At 44.0% G+C, this 20622-nt stretch overlaps 1 protein-coding gene across 1 annotated transcript in view; it reads right to left on the bottom strand.

The window, feature by feature from the left end:
• The window catches only part of LRP1B (LDL receptor related protein 1B), a 1639960-nt gene that overhangs the window by 172914 nt on the left and 1446424 nt on the right, over nt 1–20622 (bottom strand).

The following is a 20622-nucleotide window of genomic DNA, read 5'->3' as shown; positions in this document are numbered from 1 at the left end:
GTTTCCATAGTGTGCAACTCTCTTCCCCATAGTTTTAAACTGAAACTTTCATTTAGAGGTAGAAACTTAACTGTAACAGACAATAGCATTAAAAGGATAGTAGCAGGAGAGGTAGCAGTTAGAGAGTGACATGGAGATGGGGACCTGCGGGAACGGGGACAGGGCGGCGACAGAGCCCATAGGGACAGGGACAAACTTTGTCCCTGTGTCATTTTCTGTTTTGAAGCTTGTTAATGAACCGGACTGTTACTTATATTTGAGCGATGCAGATGATGATATTTTGATTTTTTTTTTTTTGCAAAACAAGCAAACATGCTGGCCTCAACTAGCTGAATTTGCATGGGGGATCCTGCATATTCCTGCTACCAGCACATCTTCTAAGAAGACATTTTCTATAGCAGGAAGGGCTGTGGAAGACAGGAGAGCTAGACTGGATCCTGAGATTGTTGATGACTTATTCATCCACAGATTAAAAAATCATAACAGTGCTTCATACGGCATATTTCTCCCCTGCTAGGGTATGCAGATCGGGTTGTATTTTTTACTCCTGGACATTTTAACAGGGTGTATTAGGATTCCTTGGGGAAGTAGAAGTCAGCTATTGTTGGGGTTGGAAGGACAGACTGTGTTGGTGAGAGAGGTTATTATAGTTGCTTGTTGTTATTATTGTTTTCTATTTGTGATTTATAAACAACAGTTGCACAGCATGTTGTTCCTTTTTATACGTCTCAAAAAAGATATAGTAGAATTGGAAAAGGTACAGCGAAGGGCGACGAAAATGATAGTGGGGATGGGACGACTTTCTTATGAAGAGAGGCTGAGAAGGCTAGGGCTTTTCAGCTTGGAGAAGAGACGGCTGAGGGGAGATATGATAGAAGTGTATAAAATAATGAGTGGAATGGATCGGGTGGATGTGAAGTGACTGTTCACGCTATCCAAAAATACTAGGACTAGAGGGCATGAGTTGAAGCTACAGTGTGGTAAATTTAAAACGAATTGGAGAAAATTTTTCTTCACCCAACGTGTAATTAGACTCTGGAATTCGTTGCCGGAGAACGTGGTACGGGCGGTTAGCTTGACGGAGTTTAAAAAGGGGTTAGATAGATTCCTAAAGGACAAGTCCATAGACCGCTATTAAATGGACTTGGAAAAATTCCGCATTTTTAGGTATAACTTGTCTGGAATGTTTTTACGTTTGGGGAGCGTGCCAGGTGCCCTTGACCTGGATTGGCCACTGTCGGTGACAGGATGCTGGGCTAGATGGACCTTTGGTCTTTCCCAGTATGGCACTACTTATGTACTTATGTACGTTAATAAAAATATTTAAATATAAAATTATAAGGGTTCGAGGCTTCTGCAGATGAGGACAGAGTACATGGGGATGGGCGGGGGCGAGGAAAGAACCTATGGGGACAGGGCGGGGATGGAGACATGGCCTGTGGAGACAGGATGGGCACAGAGACAGAGCCTGTGGGGATTGGGTGGGGATAGAGACAGAACCCACAGGGACGGGCAGGGACAAACTTTGTCCCCGTGTCATTTTCTAGTAGTAGTGCTACTGATGAGCATTAAAAAGAATAGTAGCAGGAAAGGTAACAGTGTTACTGATCTGAATTAGGTGTTAATTAAGGTATGAGGAAGGTAGAGTAGCTGCAAAGGTTACTGGGCAACCTGATTACTATGTTAACTTCATACGGTCTATTTGAAGCAGTCCTTCTGGCCCAAATGCTCAAAACTCAAGCACTGTACCGAACAGCGCCAGAGAAATAGTGCTGAGACAACATTGCAGAACAACTCCCTAATGCTCAACACTAATGAGATGCAAATATAGGCACTCTATTAACGTTGATCATTACAAAGTTGTTTGGAAGTTAAGGGGAGGATGGTGCATGGTGAATATGCTCAAAAGTTGTGCATTAAGCACAGCTCTTGAGCGCCCAGAAAGTCAGAGAGGGAAGGAGAGAAGGAGAAGGAAGAGGTTCTGACGGAACTCTCTGAACTTTAAAGGCATCAGTACGATTCCAAACTTAAAGACAACAGTACAAATATTTGATATATATTTATGTTTACAAAAAATATAATGATGTGAAGATCATATAGGCTAATGCAACATTTTTGAAAGATGAGTGCACAACCTCTGGAAAGCAAAGCAGCTCTGGCCCTTTCAAAGAAAGTTTTCTGTGATAAATTTAAGCACTACATACTGAAAAAGCAGGAAGAAGTTATTTACATAGAGATGAGTCAACTTTCAATATGTGGAGCTGCTTCAGAAAACCCTAACTCCAATTCTGAGCTGGTGTAGGGTTTGCAGCAGTATGTGTGCCCTTGTGGAGTCCGTTGTTCTACAAGCATCAGAGGGAATAGAAAATTAACCCTATTTGCATGATTTTGACAACATTAGCATGCTACTTGCGGTGATGGTGGGTGCACTTGTTGTTTCCCACGGTTGGGCTCTTTCAGCATTGTGCACCAGTAAATGTGGGCGCTAGTCCAGCACTAATGGCCTCTATTGTCCTCATTTACTTCTGAGCATTGGGTCCCTTAGACTCAAACTATATAGAGAGGAAAAGCCCCAGGTAACTTTCTTTCTGAGAAGTTCTGACAGAAGCCTATAACTCTGGGTAAGTGAACATTCTTTTGTTATGTGCTTTGGTGATTTAAAGATTGGGGTTTAAAAGAGGAATTGTAGGTTTATTGATAGACAGAATTTTAAAAAGCAAACTTTATTAACTATTCTCCATACCCTTTATCCCATAGTTTTTTCTCCCATAGTTTTAAAACTTGAACTTTCTGCCAGAGCCAACAACATTAACAGACAGCTTCTAAAAGTCACAGCAGGACCTAGTTCAATCTTCATTCCCACCACCCTCCCTAACTCCCACCCACCCCTAACACATCTCTTCATTTATAGTCTTATAGTCAATTGCTTTCATTAGGATAGCAAGAGGGGAGTTTTCATTACAGAGCTTTAATTATATTCAGTTACTTTCTGAGAAGCAAGCATTAAATAAATCATATATTATGCCATATAATCTTAAGGCTATTTATATTAATCTAATATCCCTAGTACCTTGAGAAGTTTAATTAAACAACTCAGTAATACTAAGACGCAGACAGCAGTTCAGCAGTGAGAAGGGTGCTATCCAGTCTTTTGCACTGAGTTTCACATGTATGATTATATCCCAGTTGGCGAGAAGTTATATGTATGCGCTCAATCTAAAGAACTCCAAGTTGTTACAGAACAAAGTTATATGTGTGTGCTTGTTGCAAAGTGTTCCTAGCTGTCAGAGAACAAGTCTGTTCTTTTGAGGCTAGAGTAGCAGACTTGGAGGAGCTGGGAAAGATAGAGAGGTAGATAGAGGAGGCCTACAGGGATGTTGTAAATAAGTCCAGTCTGGCAGCCTCTGTGCTGCCTTGGAAGAGGGAGTTCACTTAAAAGGACAGCATCAAACTGGTGAAGTTGAAAGTAGTCCTTTAGCCAGGACCTGCACACCAGAAAATGTAATATTCTCTCGCACCAAGGATGTGTCTTCAGGAGCTTATGCCCAGGAGGGGAGGGTTAGGACAGCTGTTGTAGTTGGTGATTTGATCATTAGGCATGTAGATAGAAGGATGGCTAGTGGATGTGAGGATCGCCTAGTCAAATGCCTGCCTGGTGCAAAGGTAGAAGACCTCACACATCACCTAGATAGGATTTTAGATAGAGCTGGGGAGAAGCCAGCGGTCTTGGTACATGTGGGTACAAATTAGATAGAAAATGTGGGAGGGAGGTTCTGGAAGCCAAATTTAGGCTCTTAGGTAGAAAACTGAAATCAGATCCTCCAGGATTTCATTTTCATAAACACTCCCTTTGTCATGCGCAGGACCCAAGAGGCAGACAGAGCTCTGAAGTCTCAATCCATGGTTGAGACAATGGTGTAGGGATGAGGGATTTAGATTTGATAGGAACTGGGCAACATTCTGAGAAAGGGGAAGCCTTTTTGTGAAAGGATGGACTCCACCTTTACCAGGATGGAACCAGGCTGCTACTACTACTACTATTTAGCATTTCTATAGCGCGACAAGGCATATGCAGTGCTGCACAAACATAGAAGAAAGACAGTCCCTGCTCAAAGAGCTTACAATCTAATAGACAAAAAATAAAAGGAGATACAGCAGCTTGTAAACTAAAATGAGGGAGGGGGGAAGCCGATAGTCGACAAGGAGTTCATGGTTCAGTATGGAGTAACCTTGAAGGATACTATTGAAACAGGATCTTTAGGGAATCCTTATAGTGGTTTCACTAATGGTGAAAGAAAGCCAGAAGTGTTTAATGCTAATTATCCCCATAAACTTCATGGCAGCTTGTAGATGCAAGGAAAAAACACAATTTGAAGTGTCTATATACAAATACTAGCAGCCTAAAATATAAGATGTGAGAGTTGGAGTATATAGCACTAAATAAAGAAGTAGATGTAACAGGCATCTCAGAATCCCGATGGGAGATGGACAATCAATGGGACACTATTGGGCTAATTTTTGAAAGAGAAGGACGCCCATCTTTCGACATAAATTGGAAGATGGGCGTCCCTCTCACAGGGTCATCCAAATCGGTATAATCAAAAGCTGATTTTGGACGTCCCCAACTGCTTTTCGTCGCAGAGATGGCTAAAGTTCAAGGGGGCGTATCGAAGGCATAGTGAAGGTGGGACTTGGGCGTGCCTGACACTTGGACATCCTCAATCCATAATCGAAAGAAACATCTATCCCCCCTTCAGTCCATCCAGAACTCTGCCGCACGTCTTATCTTCCGCCTTATCACCCCTCTCCTCAAGTCACTTCACTGGCTCCCAATCAGATACCGCATACAGTTCAAGCTTCTCTTACTCACCTACAAATGCACTTGATCTGCAGCCCCTCCTTACCTCTCTACCCTCATCTCCCCTTACGTCCCTACCCGTAACCTCCGCTCTCAAGACAAATCCTTCCTGTCAGTACCCTTCTCCACCACCTCCAACTCCAGGCTCCGCCCTTTCTGTCTCGCCTCACCCCATGCCTGGAACAAACTCCCTGAGCCCATATGCTGGGCCCCCTCCCTACCCATCTTCAAATCAATGCTCAAAGCCCACCTCTTCAAGGTCGCCTTCGGCACCTAATCACTACACCTCTTCTCAGGAAATCTTAACTACCCCAACTTGACATTTCGTCCTTTAGATTGTAAGCTCTTCTGAGCAGGGACCATCCTTAATTGTTAATTTGTACAGCGCTGCGTAACACTAGTAGCGCTCTAGAAATGTTAAGTAGTAGTAGTAGTAGAAAGAAACAAGGACATCCCTGATGAACACTTGGACGACTTTACCTGGTCGTGTTTTTCTTACGAGGTGGCTGAAATGACCAGATGACCAACAGAGAGAATCGGGGATGACCTCCCCTTACTCCCCCAGTGGTCACTAACCCCCTCCCACCCTCAAAAATATCTTTAAAAATATTTTGGGCCAGCCTCAGATGTCAAACTCAGGTCCATGACAGCAGTATGCAGGTCCCTGGAGCAGTTTTAGTGGGTGAAGTGCACTTCAGGCAGGTGACCCAGGCCCATCCCCCCTACCTGTTATGTTTGTGGAAGAAATAGCGAGCCTTCCAAAACCCACCACAAACCCACTGTACCCACATCTAGGTGCCCCCTTCACCCATAAGTGCTATGGTAGTGGTGTACAGTTGTGGGTAGTGGGGGTTTTTTTTTGGAGGGTTGGGGGGGCTCAGCACACAAGGTAAGGGAGCTATGTACCTGGGAGCAATTTATGAAGTCCACTGCAGTGCCCCCTAGGATGCCTGGTTGGTGTCCTGACATGTCAGGGGGACCAGTGCACTACAAATGCTGGCTCCTCCCACAACCAAATGGCTTGCATTTGGTTGTTTCTGAGATGGACGTTCTTGGTTTCAATTATCGCCGAAAATCAGAAAGGACCATGTTTAGGGACAACAAAATTTAAGGATTTGGATGTCCCTGATGGTATTTTCAAAATGAAAGATGGACGTCCATCTTGTTTTGGAAATACGGATTTCCCCGCCCCTAGATCGGGACGTTTTGCAAGGACGTCCATATCAAAACATGGACGTCCCTTTCAGAAATGCCCCTCAATGTTATCAGAGTACAAATTATATCACAATGATAAAGTGAATTAAATTGGAGGGGGGGGGGGGGTTCACTATATGTTAAAGAGGGAATTGAGTCAAACAAAATAATCATTCTACATGAAACCAATAGCAGCGCAAGAACTGACGAGGGGAGCTATTTTATATCTAGTCCTTAGCGGAATGCCGGTTATACTATGGGAGGTAATTGTGTTGGATCCACTGGGAAACAGTAATCATTATATGATCAAATTTGAGCTGATATCTGGAGTGAAGTCACTAATGAAATTTAATGTAGCAGCATTTAATTTTTGAAAGGGAGACTATGACAAAATGAAAAAAAATGGTTAAAAAGAAACTGAGAGAGTCAGCTGCAAAGGATAGTACATAAATCAGGCATGGGCGATGTTTACAAATACCATCATGGAAGCCCAAACCAGATGTATCCCACGCATTAACCAAGGTGGAAGGAAGATCGATCGTGTATGCCTGTCAAAATGCCTTGCTCAAACAAATTGTGATGGAATCCACGAGGGATGGGTCAACGCTGGATCTAGTGCCCACAAATGGAGGAAGTGTTTTCAATGTCCATGTGGGTGTCAACATAGGTAATAGTGATCATCACAAAATATAGTTTGATATAAAAGCAAAAGCAGACTGCGGACGCTCAAACTCAAAGTACTGGATTTCAGATGTACTGATTTTGGTAAAATGGGGGAATACCTGAAGAACGAACAGATGGCAAGGCTAGGCATTTGAGAAGTGGAAGTGCAGTGGTATAAGCTGAAAACTGCTATAGATATGGCAACTGATCTTTACATAAGGAAAGTAAGCAAAAATAAGAGAAACAGGAAGCCTATATGGTTCTCCAAACAAGTGGCTGAAAAAATAAGGGCAAAAGAGGCTTAGTTCATGAAATACAGAAGAACACGAGAGCATCACGGAAAAGATTACCAGATTAAACTCAAAGAAGCAAACTGGGAAATATGGCTAGTGAAAGCGCAGGTCGAAGAAAAATGGCTAAAAGAGTATGAGGTGACAAGACCCTTTTCAGATTTATTGGGAAAAGGAGAAAAGATAGGAATGGAATTGTAAGATTGAAGGATACTGAGAATAGCTATGTGGAAAATGATGAGGATAAAGCAAATATGCTAAACAAATTCAGTGTTCATAGAAGAACATCCTGGAGAAGGACTGAGGTCTGCTGCCAAGGGAATATCTGGGAATGGAGTGGATATTGTATCATTCACGGAAGAAAACAATTATAAACAACTTGAAAATCTGAAAATGGACAAAGCTGTGGGGCCAGATGGGATTCATTCCAGGCTACTGAGGAAGCTCAGAGAAGTCCTGGCAGGAGACGGAAGAGTTTCCATGGAATTGGAGATGAGCTAATTTGGTCCCTCCTTACAAAAGCAGGGATAGGGAAGAAGTGGGAAACTACAAGCCAGTATGCCTAACATCAGTTATAGGAAAAATAATGGCATCACTGCTGAAGGAAAGGATATTTGAGTTTCTAGAAGCCAATGAGTTGCAGGATCCAAGGCAACATGCCTTTACCAAAGGAAAATCCTGCCAAACAAATCTGATTGACGTTTTTGACTGGGTGACCAACGAACTGGATGAAGGACATGCACTAGATATAATCTACTTGGATTTTAGTAAAGCCTTTGATACTGTCCCTCACAGAAAACTGATAAATAAGCTGAGAGGGCTGAACTTAGGACCCAATGTGGTGAAGTGGATTGGAAACTGGTTGACCAACAGGAGGCAAAATGGAATACGCTCGGAGGAAAGGAAGGTGAGTAGTGGAGTGCCACAGGGGTTGGTGCTGGGGCCAATTCTGTTTCATATAGTTGTGAGAAACATTCCTGAAGAGCTAGAAGGAAATGTTTGCCTTTTTGTGGATGACATGAAGATAGCCAATTGAGTGATATCCTGGAGGAAGTAGAAACCACGAGAAGGGATCTCCAAACAATGGAAGAATGGTCAAGGGTCTGGCAGTTAAACTTTTATGTGATGAAGTGCAAAGTGATGCACTTGGGGTGGACCAGATAGGAGGAGAGAGATTGGTAAGCTTGGCTCAGGAGAGGGACCTGGGGGTGATGGTGTCTGAGGATCTTGAGATGACAAAACAATGCGACAAGGTGGTGACTATGGCCAGAAGGATGCTAGGCTGCATATGAAGGGGTATAACCAGCAAAAAAAAGGAGGTGTTGATGCCTCTTTACAAGTCATAGTTGAGGCCCCACTTGGAGTGTTGTGTTCAGTTTTGGAGACCATATCTTGCTACGGTTGTAAAAAGACTTGAAGCGGTTCAGAGAAAAGCAGCAAAAATGGTATGAAGTTTGTATAGCAAGATGTACAAGGACAGACTTGCTGACCTGAACATGTATAACCTGGAGGAAAGGAGAAACCTGGGTGATATGATACTGATGTTCAAATATTTGAAAGGTATAAATCCGCAGACAAACATTTTCCATAGATGGGAAGGTGGCAGAACTAGAGGACATGAACTGAGATTAAAAGGGGCAAGACTCAGGAATAATATATTTTTTCACTGAAAGGGTGGTGGGCACCTGGAATGCCCTTCTGCAGGAGGTGGTGGAGATGCAAACCACAACAAAATTCAAAAATACGTGGGATAAACACAAAGGAATCCTGTTTGAAAGGAATGGATCCAAGGAAGCTTAGTGGAGATTAGGTACAACACCGCTAGCTGTGAAGAAAAGCAAGTGCTGGGCAAAACGTGCACCGATTGTAGCTGAATAGACATGGATGGGCGGCAGTGGATCTTTTCTGGGGCTTCAGCTTCAGAAATTTTAGAACAAGGACAGTGCCGGGCAGACTTCTACAGTCTGTGCCCTGAAAATGGCAAGGATAAATCAAGCTCAGGTATACATATGAAGTATAGTCAACACAACAAAAACCACAAAGGTAAAGAAACCCCTATGTGCAGAACAATCCAAACTAGAAGTAGGGGTGGACCAAAGAGACTCTTGCAGTCAGATGGGTGGTATACAAGTCTTTATTAGCCATCACTTGTACATCAGACCCGACACAAAACCATGTTTTTAAGGGAAGCACCTGTCTGCCTCAGGGGTTACACTCTGAAACAGGAAATTTAAATATGAGTCGGTGTCTATGTGCTTTGAAAATGAACCACCACATGTACTAAAACTGTATATACCATCAATTTGGCTTAATGGAAATGAATCAAGAGGGCTTCAGCAAAGGCAGATTTTGCCTTTCCAGTTCATTAGATTTTTTTTTCTAAGGTATAAAGAAACAAGTAGATAACAGTGAGCTGGTTGATGTGGAGGGGCATTTTTGAAATGACGTTAAAACCCAACTTTGGGCCTTTTGCTCAAAACATCTAAAATTCAAGTGGCAAATATAGCGATTTTGAAAATGACCTTTTTCTAGATGTTGCTGTACTCAGTGTGTCTATCTTTTTTGGACCATTTTCAAAAAAAACCAAAAAGGTCCATATGAAAAGCAAACAAAATCAAGCCCTTGGGATGTAGGAGGAGCCAACATTCTTAGTAGACTGACCATACAGACATCCCAGCAGAGCAGTGGGGCACCCTAGGAGGCAGTGGACTTCACATAATAGGCCCCAGGTACATTTCACCCTTACCCCCTTATATTTTATGGTGAGCCCTCCAAAGCCCACCAGAAGCTTACTGTACCCAACTATACACAACTACGTAGCCCTTATGTTTACAGGTGTCACCAATATGTGGGTACAGTAGTTTTTTGGTGAGCTGACAGTTTCCACCACAAGCGTAACAGTTAGAGTGAATATGGGCCTGGATCCCCTTTGCCACAGTGGACTGCACCAACCACCGAGCTACTCCAGGGACCTGCGTTCTGCTCTAATAGGACTGGCCATAACATATGCCACTGTCATAGTGGCTGGTATGTACTGTTTCTTTCACATCTTTGAGAGTGGGAGGGGGAGTAAGGAAGGGGGTCATTCCTTTATTTCTCCAGTGATCATCTGGTCATTAAGGGCACTTTTTTTGTGGCTTAGTTTAAGCTCCACACCAAGTGTATGACCCTGTATTTTTTAACTTTGAATATTAGTTGCCAATTTCTGGACCTTTCTTCAAGCTTTGCTAGATTCCTCCTCATGCTATCCACATCTTCTAGAGTATCTACCCTGTTACAGAGTTTGGTATCATCTGCAAAAGGGCAAATCTTAACAGACAGCCCTTTAGCAATATCACTCACAATGTTAAAAATAGCCAGCCCATGAAACAATCCCTGTGGAACACCACTGATAGATCCTTTTCCACAGAGCGAATTCCTTTTACCACTACCCACTGTCTCCTACCACTTAACCAGTTTCTAACCCAGCCAGTCACTTTAGGGTCCATACCAAGGGTACTCAGCTTATTTATCAGTCACCTATGCAGAATTGTGTCAAAGGCTTTGCTAAAATCAAAATACACCACTTCTAGTTCTCCCCTTAAATTCAACTGATTGGTTACCCAGTCAAAGAAAATAATCAGACTTGTCTGACAAAGACCTGCTCTAGTAAACCATTGTGTCTCGGATCCTGCAGTCCATTCTGTTTTAGAAACCTCACAATCCTCTGCTTTAGAAACATTTCCATTAATTTACTCACCACAGAGGTCAGATTAACAGGCCTGTAATTCCCAACCTTCTCCTTACTTCCGCTTTTGTGGAGAGGAACCACATCCACCATTCTCCAGTCCTCCAGGACCACTCCAGATTCTAAAGAAGCATTGAAAAGGTCAGACAGTGGAGCCACTAGAACTTCTGAGTTCCTTGAGTACCCTCGGATGAATCCCATCAGTCCCCATCATTTTTTCTATTTTTAGTTTAGCTAGCTCAAGATTCAAGGTTACATTTATTTGAACTGTTTTATGGGTCAAGACAAAATAGTGCACTAAATTACGCAATGATTTTAGTGCTAGAAGATTTCAAATTCAACGTAGTTGTCGCATTCAGAACACTTTTCTACAAAATAGGAAATATGAGGATGGAAAGTTAAAGGTGAGTTAAAAATAATCCCTAGGATTTTAAGGTCATTACTCACAAGAGTAATAGTGCCAAAGATAGAGAACAAGGGGAGGTTTGAATTTGGATTTGCCCACACCTTTTCAGTAGTAGCTCAAGGTGAGTTACATTCAAGAATACAGGGCATTATCCAAATTTAGCTGCATTCTGTTTGATCACAGCCAGTTGGCAATAAGCTGCAATTTAGAGGCCATTTCAGTGAGAGCAGATGCAATGTAATAATCTACAACAGCAAAATTCTGGATATCTTCAGCATAAATGTATGGGACAAGTCCTACTGAATCAATCAAATACGTCAAAGGGGTCATGTAGATGTTAAGACATAATGATTTCAGGAGGGAACCTCGAGGTACCCCACAATCAAGGAAAAACTGGTGAGAAGTCTCACCCTTCCAAAGAACCCTGAAAGATAAGATTTAAACCACCAGGCATTTCTTATAATACCTAGGCCCTGCAGTCTGGTAAGTAGATTTTTAAGATCCATCAGACCAAAAGCCACCAAGAGATAGAAGAAAAACTGCTTTACCCTGAGCCAAGAACGTCCATACAATGGTACCTAGCAAAGTCATTTCCGTATTATGGTATTTATGAAAGTGAGTTTGGTTTATGTATTTATTTTTATTTCATTTGTACCCCACGCTTTCCCACTCATGGCAGGCTCAATACGGCTTACATATTGTATACAGGTACTTATTTGTACCTGGGGCAATGGATGGTTAAGTGACTTGCCCAGAGTCACAAGGAGCTGCCTGTGCCTGAAGTGGGAATTGAACTCAGTTCCTCAGTTCGCCAGGACCAAAGTCCACCACCCTAACCACTAGGCCACTCCTCTTAAGAGCCCACTGACTTAGAAAGATGTTCAAACACAAGGTGCTCATTAATCTTAGAGATAATAATCCTTACAAACACAGTCTTCTGAGAATTGGACCAAGTCTACCAGACATCTATTCCCATTAGCCTTTGTTTTCCATTCATCCATGGACACAGAACAGAAATAGTTGTTAAGCAGTTCAGTTTTTCCTTATTTGCTTCTACATGTTCCTCTACTTCACCCTTAAGCCTCACAATGCTACTCTGTCACTTTCTCCTCTCATTTACATATCTAAAAAACATTTGGTTCCCAATTTTACTGTATTGGGAATTATTTTCTTCCATTTTCATCTTTCTGTTTCTGACTGTTTTTTCAGCTTCCCTTATCTTTTCTAGATATTGTTGCCTGTCTTCCTTTTTCTGTGATGTCTTGTAATTTATAAAGGTTAACCTTTTTACCTTTTTCAGCTACTACTTTTGAGATCCAAAGCTGCCTTCTTTTATTTACTTTTCTAAAACAAAGATTTATTGCCCACTGCTTTTCTACTTCCCCCAGCTATTCCCATACAACTAACAACTCCTTGAGGTATTCCCCTACCTTGACAAAGTTCTTTTGAAGTCTAGAACCTTTAATCTCAAATAAACCATCTCCATGTATATCTCAGTATTGTACCACACCATCCAGTGATCACTAAATGCCAAAAGATCATCCACTGTACCATCAGAAACACTCTCTACATTCATAAGCACCAGGTCCAGAACAGCTCCATCCCACGGGGGTTCCATTACTTCTTCCTGTAGAGAATCCAAGACCTTCTTATTTCTAGATGACCCTGTAACAGGGATGTTACAATAAATGTCAGGCATATTGAAATCACATATTAGTATCACTTCTCCTTTCATAGCTGTCTTGCGAGTGTCTTGCCCATTTCTTCTGACTGTGAAGGCAGCCTGTATATCACACCATATAATGCCACGCCTCCACCTTTTTTCCTATACTGTCCTTCCATGTATAACTATATCTCAGTCATGGTTTTCAGTGAATCACGTCTCCATAACTGCCACTAAATCCAAGTCAGCTTCTACCATTACAGCCTCTAGATCTAGAAACTTGTTTCCTATACTATAGGCATTGGTATACAAAGATCTCCGGATAGTACCCTTATTTCCAATTTTTATAAAGGTATTTGAAGTCTTACATTCCTGAGAGTCATTATTTGCCTTGGACTTTTTCACCCATTCCCAGCAAAGTTTAAAGCCCTCTTTAATACATTAGCCAGTCTGCTGCAGAAGACAATTTGTCGCTATTTTGATAGATGGACACCATCTCTCCTCAGTAGTTCTTGGAAAATCATCCCATGGTCTAGGAAACCAAAGCACTCTCATTGGCACCATCCACTCAGGCATGCATTCATCTCCAGAATGCAATCTTCCCTGATTCTGCCTTTACCCTCAACAGGAAGGATCGAAGAAAGCACCACCTGTGCACCTATCTGCTTCGCCATCTGTCCCAGAGCCTTGAAGTCACTTTTAAATCATTCAGTGGAATACTTAGCAGTATCACTTGTGGCAGCATGAATGAGCAACATAGGATAAAGGTTAGTAGGTTTTGTGAGTCTTGGCAAACATTCTATTGCATCAATCTTGGCATCAAGCGGACAGTACACCTCCCTGAACATCATGCCAGTACTGCAGGTTAGTTACTCCCTCAGCACACTAATAGTACTGCTTGTGATCAGCCTCACTGCATTATTATGCAGAAATGTTATCAGAAATTAGGGAGGCTAACAAATTGGGGAACACAGTAATAATGGGTAATTTCTATTACCCCAATATTGACTGGGTAAATGTAACATCACAGCATGCTATGGAGGTAAAAGGACTGCTTTATGGAAGGACTTCTTCAGGATCCAACAAGAAGGGGAACATTTCTAGACCTAGTCCATAGTAGAGTACATGATCAGGTGCAGGAGGTAATGGTGCTGGGGCCACTTGATAACAGTGATCAGAATATGATCATATTTGATATAATCTGTGGAGCAAATACACACAGGAAATACAATATATTAGCATTTAACTTTTAAAAAACAGACTATGATAAAATAAGGAGAAGGGGAAAAAATAACTTAGAGGAACACCTGCAATGGTCCAAAAATGTGTATCGGCATGGATGCTATTCAAAAATACCATCCTGGAAGCCCAAACCAGAAATATTTCATTAATAAAAAATGAGAAATAAAGGCTAAATTACAGTTGGCATGGTTAAAAGTGAGGTGAAGGAAGCTATTAGAGCTAAAAGAAAATCCTTTGGAAAAAAGGAAGAAGGGTCTGACTGAAAATAGTAGGAAACAGCATAAGGAATGGCAACTCAAATGGAAACTGCTGATAAGGAAGACAAATGGAGGCTTTGAAAAGAAGATTGTACTGGAGGCAAAAACACATGGTAAAAACTTTTTTAGGCATATTAGAAGCAAGAACCCAGTGAAAAATCAGTTAGACCGCTGAATGACCAAGGGGTAAAAGGGGCACTCAGGGAAGGCAAGGCCATAGTGGAGAGATTAAATTAATTCTTTGCTTCAGTCTTCACCGAGGAAGATGTGAGAGAGAAACCAGTTACGGGACTACATATAGAATAAAGTTTCCCAAACCTAATTGCATTGTGTGGAGAGATACCAGTGCCAGAAATAATATTCAATGATGATGGGTCAGAGAAACTGAAACAATTCTCTGTAAACCTGGAAGATGTAATGGGGAAATTTGACAAATTGAAGAGTAGCAAATCACCTGGAATAGATGGCATATATCCCAGAGTACTGACAGAATTGAAAAATGAACTTGCATAGCTATTGCTATTAATATATAATTTATCTTTAAAATCCAGCATGGTACCAGAAGATTGGAGGGTGGCCAATGTAATGTCAATTTTTAAAAAGGGTTCCAAGGATGATTCAGGAAATTATAGACCAGTGAAGTTGACGCCAGTGCCAGGCAAAATGATACAGACTATTATAAAGGAAAAAATCACAGATCATTTAAATAAGCATGGATTAAAGACACTATCAGGCTCATTTTCAAAAGAGATGGACGTCCAAAAAGTGACATAAATCGGCACTTTGACATTCATCTCTCTGAGATGATCAAATCGGTATAATCAAAACCCGATTTTGGACGTCTCTATCGGAAGTCCATCGCAAGGATGTCTAAATCTCAAGGGGGGGCATATCAGAGGTGGGACTTGGGTGTTTCTAAGACTTGGACATCTTTCAGCCATAATGGAAAAAAGCAAAAACATCCATGACTAAAACTTGGATGTTTTCACCCGGACCTGTTTTTATTACAAATAAGGCACAAAAAGGTGCCCAAAATGACCAGATGACCACTGGAGGGAATCGGGGATGACCTCCCGTTACTCCCCCAATAGTTACTAATGCCCTCCCACCCTCAATAAACATCATTAAAAATATTACGAGCCAGCCTCAGATGTCATACTCAGGTACATGACAGCGCATGCAGGTCCATGGAGTAGTTTCGTAGTAGGTACAGAGCACTTCAGACAGGCGGACCCAGGCCCATACCTACCCTACCTGTTACATTTGTGGAGGAAACAGAGAGCCCTCCAAAACCCACCAGAAACCCTCTGTACCCACATATAGGTGCCCCCTTCACCCGTAAGGGCTATGGTGGTGGTGGTGTATGGTTGGGGGTAGGGGGTTTGGGGGCTCAGCACACAAGGTAAGGGAGCTGTGTACCTGGAAACATTTTATGAAGTCCACTGCAGTGCCCCCTAGGGTGCCCAATTGCTGTCCTGGCATGTCAGTGGGACCAGTGTACTACAAATGCTGGCTCCTCCCATGTCCAAATGGCTTGCATTTGGAAGTTTTAGACTTGGACGTCTTTGGTTTCAAAAATCGCCAAAAATCAAAGATGTCCAAATTCAAGGACGTCCATGGTATTTTCAAATCCAAAGATGGACGTTCATCTTTTTTTGAAAATGGCCTTCTCCCCGCCTCCGAATTTGGACGTTTTACAAAGACGTCCAAATTCCAACTTAGACGCTGCTTTTGAGAATGCCTCTCAATGTCAACTTGGATTTAGTCAAGGGAAATCTTGCCTCATCAATCTACTACATTTCTTTGAAAGGGTGAATAAACATGTTGAAGCGATTAATAAACATGTGGATAAAGGTGAGCCAGTCGACACTGTGTATCTGAATTTTCAAAAGGCATTTGGAAAAGTACCTATTAAAGACTCCTGAGGAAATTAGAAAGTCATGGGATAGGAGGCAATGTCTTATTGTGAATTAATAACTGGATAAAAGATAGAAAATAGAGAGTAGGGTTAAATGGTCAGTATTCTCAATGGAGAAGGATAGGTACTGGGGTTCCTCAAGGGTCTGTGCTGGGACCGCTGCTTTGTAACATATTTATCTAGAGATGGGAATAACTATTGAGGTAATTACATTTGCTAATGACATAAAGTTATAGTGAGCAAGTGCAAAGTGATGCATTTAAGGAAAAGGAACCCAAACTATAGCTACATGATGCAAGGTTCTTTTTTACAGATTAACTGGCTGTGCTGCAGCTCTGTCTGTACATTTTAGACTTAGATCCCTCCCACCCACCCCTCTACCCACCCACCCCTAGGGTGATAGTTCTTATATACCCTCCCAAGCAACCTAATCTGCCTGCAGATAACTGCTCTGTCTCTGTGTTCAGGCTCTTCACCTCCTTTCCTCCCACATTTTTCAAACATAGTGGGTGTGACTTGTTCTTACTGGGCAGTGCCTACCTGCCTGCTGCCTACCATTCCAGTTTTAAGCCTCTAATCCAGCTCTGCCGTTCTATCTATCGCTTAACACCTCAGTCACTACATATATACCCATAACACCTCAGTTACTACTTATGGCCCCTTTACACATTCTCTTCCTTGCCCTGTCCCTTCCTAATCTTTTTCCCCTCCCCCTACCGCTGTCTACCACTGGAACTCACTGCCCACCCATGTCCTCTCCCATCTTGCTCACTACTGCAATACCCTACTCACCCCCGTCCCTCACCACCTCACCATCTCTCCTGTCCCCCTCCTCCTTCCTAGCTCTCAACCTTCAACACTTCCTTCCTGCCATTAACCCATCCCCATTCCTCCTAAGCGCATCCCGTCTTCGTCGCCTTCGTCGCCCTACCTCCCCCACCCTCCTCCGCACTCTCTTGCTCCTCCTCCTGCTATCCGCAGGAGACATCAATCCCAATCCAGGTCCCCCACACCTGTCTTCGTCCTATCCATGCAAACGTTTCCGGGATGTCTCCAATCTCATATCTATTCCCCTCCTCCCCCCCTCTTCCCTCCCCTTCTCATGTGCACTGTGGAATGCCCACTCGGTCTGCAACAAACTTCCCTTCACCCACGATCTCTTCATCTCTCATTCCCTTCACCTGCTTGCCCTAACTGAAACCTGGCTCTCCCCTGACGACTCTGCCTCAGTTGCGGCTCTATGCCATGGAGGCTATCTCTTCTCCCATACTCCCCGCCTAGTTGGCCGTGGAGGAGGCGTCGGGTTACTACTCTCGCCCTCCTGTAGCTTCCAACCCCTCCTCCTACCACAGTCTCACTGCTTCTCATCCTTTGAAGTCCACTCCATCCGTCTATTCTACCCGTTGCCACTCAGAGTGGCAGTCATTTACCGCCCCCCTGATAAATCCCTCCCTTCCTTCCTCACCGACTTCGATGCCTGGCTTTCTGTTTTTCTTGAACCCTCATCTCCATCCCTCATTCTCGGAGACTTCAACATACACGTTGATGACCTGTCCAACTCTCACGCTTCTCAGTTCCTCACTCTAACATCATCCTTCAACCTCCAGCTTTGTTCCACCACCCCTACTCACCGTGATGGCCATTGCCTTGACCTCGTCCTCTCCTCTTCCGGCTCACCCTCCAATTTCCACACCTCAGCTCTTCCTGTCTCTGATCATCACCTGATCACCTTCACACTTCTTCACCCTCCCCCTCAGCCCCGCCCAACATTAACCACTACTTCCAGGAATCTCCAGATTATTGACCCTCCCACCTTATCATCTAGTATTTCTAATCTCCTCCCCTCCATCATGTCCTCCGAGTCTGTTGACGAGGCTGTCTCCGCTTACAATGCCACTCTCTCCTCTGCTCTGGACACCCTTGCACCATCCACCTCCCGTCCCACAAGGCGTACTAATCCCCAGCCCTGGCTGACCCCTTGCATCCGTTACCTTCGCTCCTGCGCCCGATCTGCTGAACGCCTCTGGAGGAAATCTCGCACCCATTCAGATTTCCTTCACTACAAATTCATGCTATCCTCCTTCCAGTCCTCACTATTCCTTGCCAAACAGGACTATTACACCCAATTGACTAATTCTCTCAGCTCTAACCCTCGTCGTCTCTTCGCCACCCTTAACTCCCTCCTCAAAGTGCCCTCCGCTCCCACTCCCCCGTCACTCTCTCCTCAATCACTGGCTGACTACTTCCGCGACAAGGTGCAAAAGATCAACCTTGAGTTCACTACCAAGCCACCTCCTCCTCTTCACCCTTCAACCCTCTCCCTCAACCAACCAACCCAGACCTCTTTCTCCTCCTTTCCTGATATCTCCGAGGAGGAAACCGCCCGCCTTCTTTCCTCCTCAAAATGCACCACTTGTTCCTCTGATCCCATCCCCACCAACTTACTTAACACCATCTCTCCTACTATCACCCCCTCCATCTGTCATATCCTCAACCTCTCTCTCTCCACTGCAACTGTCCCCGACACCTTCAAGCATGCTGTAGTCACGCCACTCCTCAAAAAACCATCACTAGACCCTACCTGTACCTCCAACTACCGCCCCATCTCCCTCCTACCCTTCCTCTCCAAGACACTTGAGCGCGCAGTCCACAGCCGCTGCCTTGATTTTCTCTCCTCTCATGCCATCCTTGATCCGCTTCAATCCGGTTTTCGCCCTCTTCACTCGACAGAAACAGCACTTTCTAAAGTCTGTAATGACCTGTTCCTTGCCAAATCCAGAGGCCACTACTCAATCCTCATCCTCCTGGATCTATCCGCTGCTTTTGACACTGTCAATCATGACTTACTTCTTGCCACACTGTCCTCATTTGGGTTCCAGGGCTCTGTCCTCTCCTGGTTCTCCTCCTATCTCTCCCACCGCACCTTCAAAGTTCACTCTCATGGATCTTCCTCCACCCCCATCCCCTTATCTGTTGGTGTTCCCCAGGGATCAGTCCTTGGACCCCTTCTCTTCTCAATCTACACCTCTTCCCTGGGCTCCCTGATCTCATCTCATGGTTTCCAGTATCATCTCTATGCTGATGACACCCAACTGTATCTCTCCACACCAGACATCACCGCGGAGACCCAGGCAAAGGTATCGGCCTGCTTATCCGACATTGCTGCCTGGATGTCCAACCGCCACCTGAAACTGAACATGTCCAAGACCGAGCTTATCGTCTTTCCACCAAAACCCACTTCTCCTCTTCCTCCACTTTCTATCTCAGTTGATAACACCCTCATCCTCCCCGTCTCATCTGCCCGCAACCTCGGAGTCATCTTTGACTCCTCTCTTTCCTTCTCTGCGCATATCCAGCAGATAGCCAAGACCTGTCGCTTCTTCCTCTTTAACATCAGCAAAATTCGCCCTTTCCTCTCTGAACACACCACCCGAACTCTCGTCCACGCTCTCATTACCTCTCGCCTGGACTACTGCAACTTACTCCTCACCGGCCTCCCACTTAGCCATCTATCCCCCCTTCAGTCTGTTCAGAACTCTGCTGCACGTCTCATATTCCGCCAGAACCGATATACTCATATCACCCCTCTCCTCAGGTCACTTCACTGGCTTCCGATCAGATACCGCATTCAATTCAAGCTTCTCCTTCTTACCTACAAATGCACTCAGTCTGCTGCCCCTCACTACCTCTCTACCCTCATCTCCCCTTACGTTCCCGCCCGTAACCTCCGTTCACAGGATAAATCCCTCCTCTCAGTACCCTTCTCCACCACCGCCAACTCCAGGCTCCGCTCATTCTGCCTCGCCTCACCCTATGCTTGGAACGACCTTCCTGAGCCCTTACGCCAAGCCCCCTCCCTGCCCATCTTCAAGTCTTTGCTTAAAGCCCACCTCTTCAATGCTGCGTTCGGCACCTAACCCTTACCGTTCAGTGAATCCAGACTGCCCCAATTTGACTGCCCCGATCGGACCGACCGTTCACTTGTCTATTAGATTGTAAGCTCTTTGAGCAGGGACTGTCTCTCTTTGTTAAATTGTACAGCGCTGCGTAACCCTAGTAGCGCTCTAGAAATGTTAAGTAGTAGTAGTAGTAAGGGCTATGGTGGTGGTGGTGTATGGTTGGGGGTAGGGGGTTTGGGGGCTCAGCACACAAGGTAAGGGAGCTGTGTACCTGGAAACATTTTATGAAGTCCACTGCAGTGCCCCCTAGGGTGCCCAATTGCTGTCCTGGCATGTCAGTGGGACCAGTGTACTACAAATGCTGGCTCCTCCCATGTCCAAATGGCTTGCATTTGGAAGTTTTAGACTTGGACGTCTTTGGTTTCAAAAATCGCCAAAAATCAAAGATGTCCAAATTCAAGGACGTCCATGGTATTTTCAAATCCAAAGATGGACGTTCATCTTT

Source organism: Microcaecilia unicolor, chromosome 7 (assembly GCF_901765095.1).
Source record: "Microcaecilia unicolor chromosome 7, aMicUni1.1, whole genome shotgun sequence".
Classification (NCBI taxonomy): Eukaryota; Metazoa; Chordata; class Amphibia; order Gymnophiona; family Siphonopidae; genus Microcaecilia; species Microcaecilia unicolor.
This window is presented reverse-complemented; position numbering and strand designations above follow the sequence as displayed.